The following is a 9,654-nucleotide window of genomic DNA, read 5'->3' on the forward strand; positions in this document are numbered from 1 at the left end:
GGCAGCGGGGGGAGCCAGCAATGGCATCGGATCCATGAAGATCCGTGCTGGTGGGGGGGGGGGCGCACTAATGGTGGGTGAGGATTGGTTCAGGGGGGATCGGTGCGGGGGTGAAGGCAGAGGACAATGGAGGGAGGGCTGGGAGGCAGCACAGGAATTTTAGGCAGTGCAGGAGGGGAGGAAGCAGTGGGTTAGAGGTAGAGAGGCGGCAGTGGTTGGGAGGGGGAGGTGTCATTTTAGGTGAATTGCTCTGATTAGCATCTTGTTAGCCACTAATCAGAGCCATTATTTTGTTCACCAGTGTCTGCTGAACATTTCTACTATAAGTTAATGGTCAGTGAAGTGACCAGGAGCATATAGCAGAGGAGAAATGTAGGTCCATACAGCGCACAGACCTGGCCAGCTGAAAACAGTGATGTAGGTCCATACGCCGTACGGACCTGGCAGTGAAAGGGTTAAAGAAGTTTTCAAGGTATGGATATTTTTACATAGTTATATTGGTCCTTGTACCTTAGCTGTACCTTAGCTGGCCTATGTCTCTGGAAGCTGGAAATCACTGCAGTAGACACCGCTTCTCTTGGCACAGTTGCTATTGAGAAATGGATATACATTCAAGGCATTCTCAGACTGGACAAGGTTGAGAGGTGAGGAGGTGACATCACACTCTCCACTTTGTCCAATCAGAGAATGCTTTGCATTCGTTTAGAAAAACGTGGTGGCTGTGCAGCCGCTCAGCACAGTACCTGGAAGCTAGTGGAGATTCCTGGAGTAGCAGTGTCTACTAAAGTGATTTCAAACTTTCAGAGGGATTGACCAGGTTTGGTATAGGCATAATTAAATTGGACCAAGCTGGACCAATGTAACTAAAATACCCTTAGCTGGAATTCAGCTTTAAAGAAAGCTTTTTTATTGATTTGTAAATTGTATAAAAGTCCATATAGAATCTTCCGAGCCTATCAAATTGCTTTGCTTTTTCTTTTCAGTCCTTTCTATAATTGAGTCACATACTCTTCTAATACTTTCAAGCAACCATGCATACATCTGCAAAGAAAATATTGAATACTTACTTCTCCTCCCATCCACGCTATTGAATGCTACTCTGATCACTAGAAATGGTCCCCCAAAGTCCACTGGGAGACCAACTCTTCCAGAATTGTCATCTCCATGGTGTCTTATACTGGTTCCTCTGGACGACCGCCAGGTCACTATTGTCTTGATCTACCAAGTGTTCAAAGCAAAAGACATCTATTGAAGACAAACTAAGACAGATGTGGCTTAAATCCTAGTGTAATTTCACAGTGAGCACAACATATACATCAAATTCCTGTGAAGTCATATAAACAAGAGAGCTATTCTATACTAAGCTGCCTCTTCAAAGAAGTCACATGGTTTAGAAATTGACATTGTTGTGTTGTTCTGTTAGTGGCCATTCATTTTGTTCCCATGTGTGCGCAGTTTAATATGCATTCAGCTGTGAAGTATTCATTATTGAAATTATCATCAATGCCTCCTGTACTCTGCCTAACAAGCTTGTAATTGAGACATAACAACAGTCTTTGGTGCATTACAACTCGTGGTCTCATTGGTGCTTTTGGATTCACCACCAGACATTTGCAAAGCAAGACAGAACATAGACTAGAGTTATATATAGCTGAACCTGGTATTTGTACATACCTAGCAGTGGTGGCCTGTCCATAGTGCAAGGGTGCCGCCTCCCCTTCCGTGCATCCAGCCCCCTGATCTACATATTAGTGGCACCGGACCATGGATTTCAATGCGATCTACATATTAGTGGCACCGGACCATGGATTTCAATGCGGAGTGGGTGTTTTTTTTTTTTGAAGCACCTGATTAGAGCCAGAGGCTCTAAAAGGCTTCAAAAAGGTGTCCATCCAGCTGTGTGACCATAGCAAATTAATTTTTGCTATTTTCACACTAAAGTTCCTCCCTGCCAATCAGGAGGCAGGCCTGTGAGGCTGACATCAGCCTTGGGCCCCTTCACTGGGAACAAGATCGTGAGTTACTCACAACCTACCTACCTGCTCCTGGGATCGCAAATATGATCCCCACTGGGATTCAGTTTGCTAATCTTTAATTGGTGCAATAAACTATGGATTGGTTTATCCTTTATTATATTCTTGTCTCCCACTGTTTTCATTTACAAAATAGGCGCTCCATGTATTTGGTTTGTGAATTGGTCCCCATCTGGTCCTTGAGTTTGGGAGCTGCCATTTCAAGGTCTAAATTATGTACTGGTGATCCCTTCCTTGTGCCCACTTTTTAGGGTTTTTTTTGCTGTTTTTATGAGGGAAGTACATAGTTGCTATTACTGATATCCTGTTGAAACTTCTCGTTATCTGGCTAGTATTTTTCCGACCCACCTCAATACATTCTGAGTCACTGACACAGAATAAGTGAAGTCAGTGTAACCCCAGAAGTTCAGAAGGGACACGGACGTAAATATATAAAGCCAAAGAGGTCAGCATAATATCTGGCAACTAATAGTTTCAGAGGGAAAGATCAGTAATGGCGGCCTCAATAAGGGTTTGTTTTATATAAATTCAAGCAAAATAGTGGAGAAGAAGCTAATAGGATACCAGTTGCAACAGTAATTCCACTACTTAGTACTGTAAAAATTAAACCTTCTACCACAGTGTTAGTGTCTTAAGTTGGAAATGAGCTGATTCTTATAAGCAATGGTAAAAGGTCAGAAATATAATTTACTTCTTTTTATTACTCATGAGAGTGCTCAAACTACTCTGGGAATAATGTAAGTGTAGAGCTACAGCTGCAGAGGATTGATATAGTTAGTACAAAGGCACCTGAACATTTTAATGAGACAGTGGGATAGACTCTCTACAGAAGCAAAACACAGAAGCATGTCATTATTCTGATTATGCAGCTGCATCAGAAATACCTCCAAATTTACAGGACTTCTGGCCACTGAATTAGCCATTCTTAACTGGCAGTGTCTAGATCACATCAATTGACATAACTGTAATACCAAAAGGATGCCTATCTCAAATGCTTAGAAACCTCCATAGAGGCCACTAAAGTAGAATTCCAGGCTATACCTAACTAGCCTTCTGTCACAGTCAGGGGTCAGGTTTGGAGACCAGTAGCTGTAGTGGTAGAAAGGCTCTCACTGACCAGCTGGATAAGTGAACAAGCAGGTCACCCTGGCTGATGATGCAGGCTCACCTGAGGTGCAGGGTCTAAGTACTAACCAGAATTCACCAGAGCTCCTGATGGTGAAGATGGATTTTGCTGAGTGTTAAGTTGTGGTGCTCGGGATTGCCCCACTAGAAGTTGAGAAAGCTGTGGTCCAGTAGCAGATATACCAGGTAGGGATCAAGTGGAAGCATAGTCAGTAAACAAGTCAAAGGTCGGTAACAAATGGCTGCAGGTTGGGATCAAGCAGAAGCACAGTCGAGAAACTGGCCAAGTAACAAAGGGAAGATACAGATGGCATCAGAAGTGACTAGAATGAGATGTCAGCTAGAGAGAGCACAAAAATCTGGCAAACAGGAAGTGCAGAGACATGGCTTAAATCAGGAAGTTCATGGAAGGAGCATAGAGTTCAAGGTTCACAAGAATCAAGACATAAGCAATGTTATTGTCCAAGCAATCAGGTAGGGAGCTGTCCAGCATTTCAGGTGACATAGCAAGAACAGTTACTGTCAGACACAGCAGAAGTCCTGGGTTCAAGTCCAGGCCCTGACCTAGAAAAACTTACCTATTTTCAGCCTTTTCCAGGCCAGTCACAGGATCCAGCTCCCCTGTGGAAGTCAGTGGTGGCTGCCGGGGAGAGGAGGGAGCGACGGGGTGGCTAGACACTGTCCTGATGGATATATAAGGAAAAAAAATAAAGCAATTATATAAAATACATAAGAATATACATAAAGCGCAATGTATCATGAAACAGTGCCACAAAGTAGTGATATATTAGTTCACCAAAACAATCCAATTAGTGAAAATAATCATATTAAATGCCAAATACTATCCAAGTGGTATTGATCACAATAAATAAAAAAAAATATATATGAAAAGTCCCATCACACACAGTGCAAAAAAATGTCCATAAGCATAATAAAGAAGCTGATCCAAGAATTGTGATGAAAAGAATCCAGTCTCCCAATGGTTAAATGCACCCAAGTGAGTAATAAGGCTCCTTACCGACTCAAATGACCACACAGGTGGTCTCACCAAGCATAGGGGATGTTAAGGTCTCCGTTTCGTCACGATAGGATGTCGTCTGGGGGTTGGGCCAGACGACGTCCTATCGTGATGAAACGCATAGGACGTGGCCTGTGACGCTGACGTCACTATGTTGTTCTCCTCTGTCGAGATTGATGGGAAGTTTGTGCACAGCGGGAAGCCTGTGGAGACGTTACCTATTGACTGGATTCTTTTGTGTATTCTTTTATTCAATAAATCCCCCGCTTGGAACGATTACACTATGGGAGCTCTTTTTGTTTCTATTTCCCGAGCAATGCAGATGTAGCCAACATTATAGATGCCGGTATAGGTTGTTGGGAGACCTTAACATCCCTTATGCTTGGTGAGACCACCTGTGTGGTCATTTGAGTCGGTAAGGAGCCTTATTACTCACTTGGGTTCATTTAACCATTGGGAGACTGGATTCTTTTCATCACAATTCTTGGATCAGCTTCTTTATTATGCTTATGGACTTTTTTTTGCACTGTGTGTGATGGGACTTTTCATATATATTTTTTTTTCATTTATTGTGATCAATACCACTTGGATAGTATTTGGCATTTAATATGATTATTTTCACAAATTTTACACTTGGATTGTTTTGGTGAACTAATATATCACTACTTTGTGGCACTGTTTCATGATACATTGCGCTTTATGTATATTCTTATGTATTTTATATAATTGCTTTATTTTTTTTCCTTGTATTTTACCTTTGTGATTTTTCACATTATTGCTTAATTTATTTAGCGCTGCATCATTTTTTTATTATTTGTATTTAGAGTTCTTGTATCTGACTATTTGATGCTGGCTGCTTTGCTGATATCAGGTTAATTTTTTAAAAATACAGAACCCATTTTTATCAATTAGGTTTCTAGCGCAGCGTTAACCCTTGTTGTTTTTTTTATACATACCTGATGGATATATGCCAATGCAATTTTTTTTTTAAAACAAGTGTTCATTGGGGAAAAGGGCCGTGGATTGGTGCCATTCCGTAGCCTGTTGGCGACTGGGCCATGCAACAGGGGGGTGGGCAGCGGGAGAGCAAGCGGGTCTTGATTTGTATTTGTGCCCATTTGTGTTACTGCCTGGGCTCTGCCTCTTGTTTGGTCAGTGTATCCCCTTCCCCACCTCCTGTAGTTATTCCTCCTTATTGTTCCTTTGATCTCCTTGCCAAGGCCACGCCTCACTTTCTGCCCCTAGCTCTATTTCCCCTCTTTGCTCTTCGGCTTGTGATATGCAAGTTCTGCCTCTGTACAACCTTCTTTTCAACCTATGTTTTTCCCTTCTGTCAGTAAAGGGCAGGCTTGAGAAAGGAGGTGTCCCCTCCTACATGCAAAATCACCAAATTTTAGAACTCCTGTGTGATGGTTTTGGCTTTCCCCGTTCTCCGCTACATGCTGTCAGACTGGTTACAGAACCTCCACAGAGCAGCTTACAATGCCGGCTGCTTCCACTTGCTAGTTATGCTGGGCTCTGTGTCTGGATGAGCATCTGGCTTTGATATGCGTTGCACTGCTACAACAGGTGAGAATTGGGCTGCGCTTCTCCACCTCCACCTCACCCATCACCTCCACCCCCTCGGTCCGTGGAGGGGTTGTCTTTCATGAGGCTGGTCCCTTGTGCTGGAGTGGTTGGGGATCGATCCTTTAAGTAATATGTAATGTTACGTAACAGTATGATTCTAACAAACAGCATCAGCAACACCATATTCCAGCATCACATAATTTACAGGTATACTACTTTTTTTTACTTTTCTGTTCAATCTAAGTTTATTGAGAAACATTTCCATACAAAATTGTAATACAAAAAGTAATATACATATACAAGAAAAAATAGTAAAACATACATCAGTATAAAAATGTATATGATATATAACATATGACATATACATACCCCACGGGAACCATTACACATGTGTTACAGGAACTAATTTTAATGTTGATAAAGAAAGTGGACTGGTACAGGAACATATCTATAGCAAAAAAAAAATTTAATAATGTACCGGACTACACTGATTGTTGGGCTCAGGCAGAGAATAGACATATCATAGCCTTATAATACAGACAAAGATTGTAGTCCATGGTACACTAATTCCCATCATCAATCATCAACTCCCGAAGGGGTGTAAGTGACAGAGCACAGAGAAAGGAGAGAAAAACAAAGAAAAAGAAAAAGAGAAAGGAGGGAGGGGAATATATTAAAATGGGGCAACCAGGGATGGACAACCAGACAATGTTTTACACAGCCCAACCTTAGACTAAATTCAGGTCTTGCAACTATCCCATAAAAATATTTCACATTTCAGATGACTCCCTGGTTGGGATGAGCCAGATGTTCAAGTCAAACGTAAATTCGACTTGAACATCGAGTGTTCGCCTGCTCGCCGAACAGCGAACAATATGCGGTGCTCGGTGAAAGCCGCCAGAACACCGTCTATGGGTCACGAACATGAAAAATCAAAAGTGATCATTTTAAAGGCTTATATGCAAGTTATTGTCATAAAAAGTGTTTGGGGACCCGGGTCCTGCCCCAGGGGACATTTATCAATACAATTTTTTTTTTTTAAACTGACGTTTTTTTGGGAGCAGTGATTTTTTTAATGCTTAAAGTGAAACACTGGGGTGTGTCTATAGTATGCCTGCAAAGTGGCACATTTTTCTGTGTTTAGAACAGTACCACAGCAAAATGACATTTCCAAAGGAAAAATTGTCATTTAAAACTGATCGTGGCTGTAATGAATTGTCGGATCTCGGCAATACAGATGAAAGTCATTGAAAAAAAGAGCATGGGATCCCCCCCAGTCCATTACCAGGCCCTTTGGGTCTGATATGAATATTAAGGGGAACCCCGAACAAAAATTAATAAAAAAAAGTGGAGGTCCCCCTAAAATCCATACCAGGCCCTTCAGGTCTGATATGGAAATTAAGGGGAACCCTGCGCCAAATTAAAAAAAAAATGGCATAGGGGCCACCCAAAATCCATACCAGACCCTTATCCGAGCATGCAACCTGGCAGGCCACAGGAAAAGAGGCGGGGATGAGAGAGCGCCCCCCCTCCTGAACTGTACCAGGCCATATGCCCTCAACATGGAGAGGGTGCTTTCGGGTCTGACCCCAAAGCACCTTGTCCCCATGTTGATCGGGACAAGGGCCTCATCCCCACAACCCTTGCCCGGTGGTTGTGGGGGTATGCGGGCGGGGGGGCTTATTGGAATCTGAAAGCCCCCTTTAACAACGGGTCCCCCAGATCCCGGCCTCCACCCTGTGTGAATTGGTAATGGGGTACCCAGTCGTACCCTTACCATTTCACAAAAAAAGTGTCAAAATGATAAAAAAGACAAGAGACAGCTTGAGACAAGTCCTTTATTAAATGCTTCCCCATGGCTTCCCCACGGCTTCCCCATGGCATCAGAGGCGGGCAGGGTCACCCGGTTACGTCACCGTGTGGCCCCGCCCTCAGTTATATAAGAACTGTCACAGAGAAGACGCATCAGTCGGCGGGAGCCTCCCATTGAGGCGGATCGGTTGGCGGCTTTTTTTGTTTTTTTCGGTCCATCGGGTGGTGTGAATTTACATCGTGGGACATTTTTATTTTTTTACTTTTTAATAAAGGACTTGTCCCAAGCTGTCTCGTCTTTTTTACAATTTTGACACTTTTTTTTTTTAAATGGTAGGGGTACGATTAGGTACCCCATTACCAATTCACACAGGGGGGGCGGGATCTGGGGGTCCCCTTGTTAAAGGGGGCTTCCAGATTCCGATAAGCCCCCTGCCCGCATACCTCCACAACCACCTGGCAAGGGTTGTGGGGATGAGGTCAGACCCCAAAGAACCCTCCCCATGTTGAGGGCATGTGGCCTGGTACGGTTCAGGAGTTGGGGGGGGACTCTCTCATCCCCCCTCTTTTCCTGCGGCCTGCCAGGTTGCATGCTCGGATAAGTGTCTGGTATAGATTTTGAGGGGGACCCCTACGTCATTTTTTTTTACATTTTGGTGCAGGGTTCCCCTTATGGATTTGGGGGGCCCTGCGCCATTTTTAAAAAAAATTGGCGCAGGGTTCCCCTTAATTTCTATATCAGACCTGAAGGGCCTGGTATGGATTTTAGGGGGACCCCCACGCAATTTTTTTTTTACATTTTGGTTTGGGGTTCCCTTTAATATTCATACCAGACCCAAAGGGCCTGGTAATGGACTGGGTGGGGACCCATGCTCTTTTTTTCAATCAGTTTTATCTATATTGCTAAGACCCGACAATTAATTACAGCCGCGATCAGTTTTAAATGACAATTTTTCCTTTGGAAATGTCATTTTGCTGTGGTATTGTTCTAAACACGGGAAAAATGCGCCACTTTACAGGCATAATATAGACACCCCCCAGGCACGATATTTAAAGGAATATTTCATTTTTATTGTTTCACTTTAAGCATTAAAAAAATCATTGCTCCCGAAAAAAACGTCCATTTTAAAAAAAAATGTGTTTGCATTGATACATGTCCCCTGGGGCAGAACCCAGGTCCCCAAACACTTTTTATGACAATAACTTGCATATAAGCCTTTTATGTTCGTGTCCCATAGACTTTAATGGTGTTTGTGTGTTCTGCCAATTTTTTTGCCTGTTCCCATGTTCTGCTGCGAACCCAATAGGAGGGTGTTCGGCTCATCCCTACTTCCTGGACAACTTCCAAGAGAGCCAATTTTGATGGCATTGTTCATATATCTAATTCTTATGACAAAATCGACTCCATCCTCTCAATATGGTCCATTTCTACAACCCACTCAATCAGAGGTGAAGCATGTGCCTTTCGCCAATGGCGTGGTATAACCGTTCTTGCTGCTGCTAGCCAATACCTAAGGAGACCTTTTTGAATACATTTAAAAGAGCCAGGTAAAATAGATAGAAAAGTAATTTGTGGGGTATTCTGTATTGGGGACAATTGCCCCAGTTACAGTAGTATAAAGCTGCAAAATCTCATTCCAAAAATCAAGGATAGGTGGCCATTTCCACCAGATATACAAGATGGAGCCCTTGGCAGAATGGCAGCGCCAACATGAATCTGAATCACATTCTCCCACTCCTCTGTTGTAATTTGAACATTCAGATTGAATGCCCATTTATTTGTAAATTCCAGAAAATGCGGATGGAGTTTCCTAATAAGAACCCTGAAAGGTCATGATCCGGTGTAGTATCTTGCAGAAGAAAAGACTCAAATTTATCTGGTTCCCTAGTAAATACATCTCTTGGGGAAAAGGTGGAAAAGAATTACAATAATTGCAGATATTTCAGCCAGTGCATGATTGAATGCTGCAGTGTAGGAATCAGATTTGACGAAGGCGGGAGAGTTCCCTGACAAAGGATTTGAGATATTCAGTGGTGTGACTCCTTATTCCAAGACAGAAAACCTGTCCAAGCCACAGCAGGAGGGAACCGTGGAGT

This window comes from Aquarana catesbeiana, linkage group LG13 (assembly GCF_042186555.1).
Source record: "Aquarana catesbeiana isolate 2022-GZ linkage group LG13, ASM4218655v1, whole genome shotgun sequence".
Taxonomy (NCBI): domain Eukaryota; kingdom Metazoa; phylum Chordata; class Amphibia; order Anura; family Ranidae; genus Aquarana; species Aquarana catesbeiana.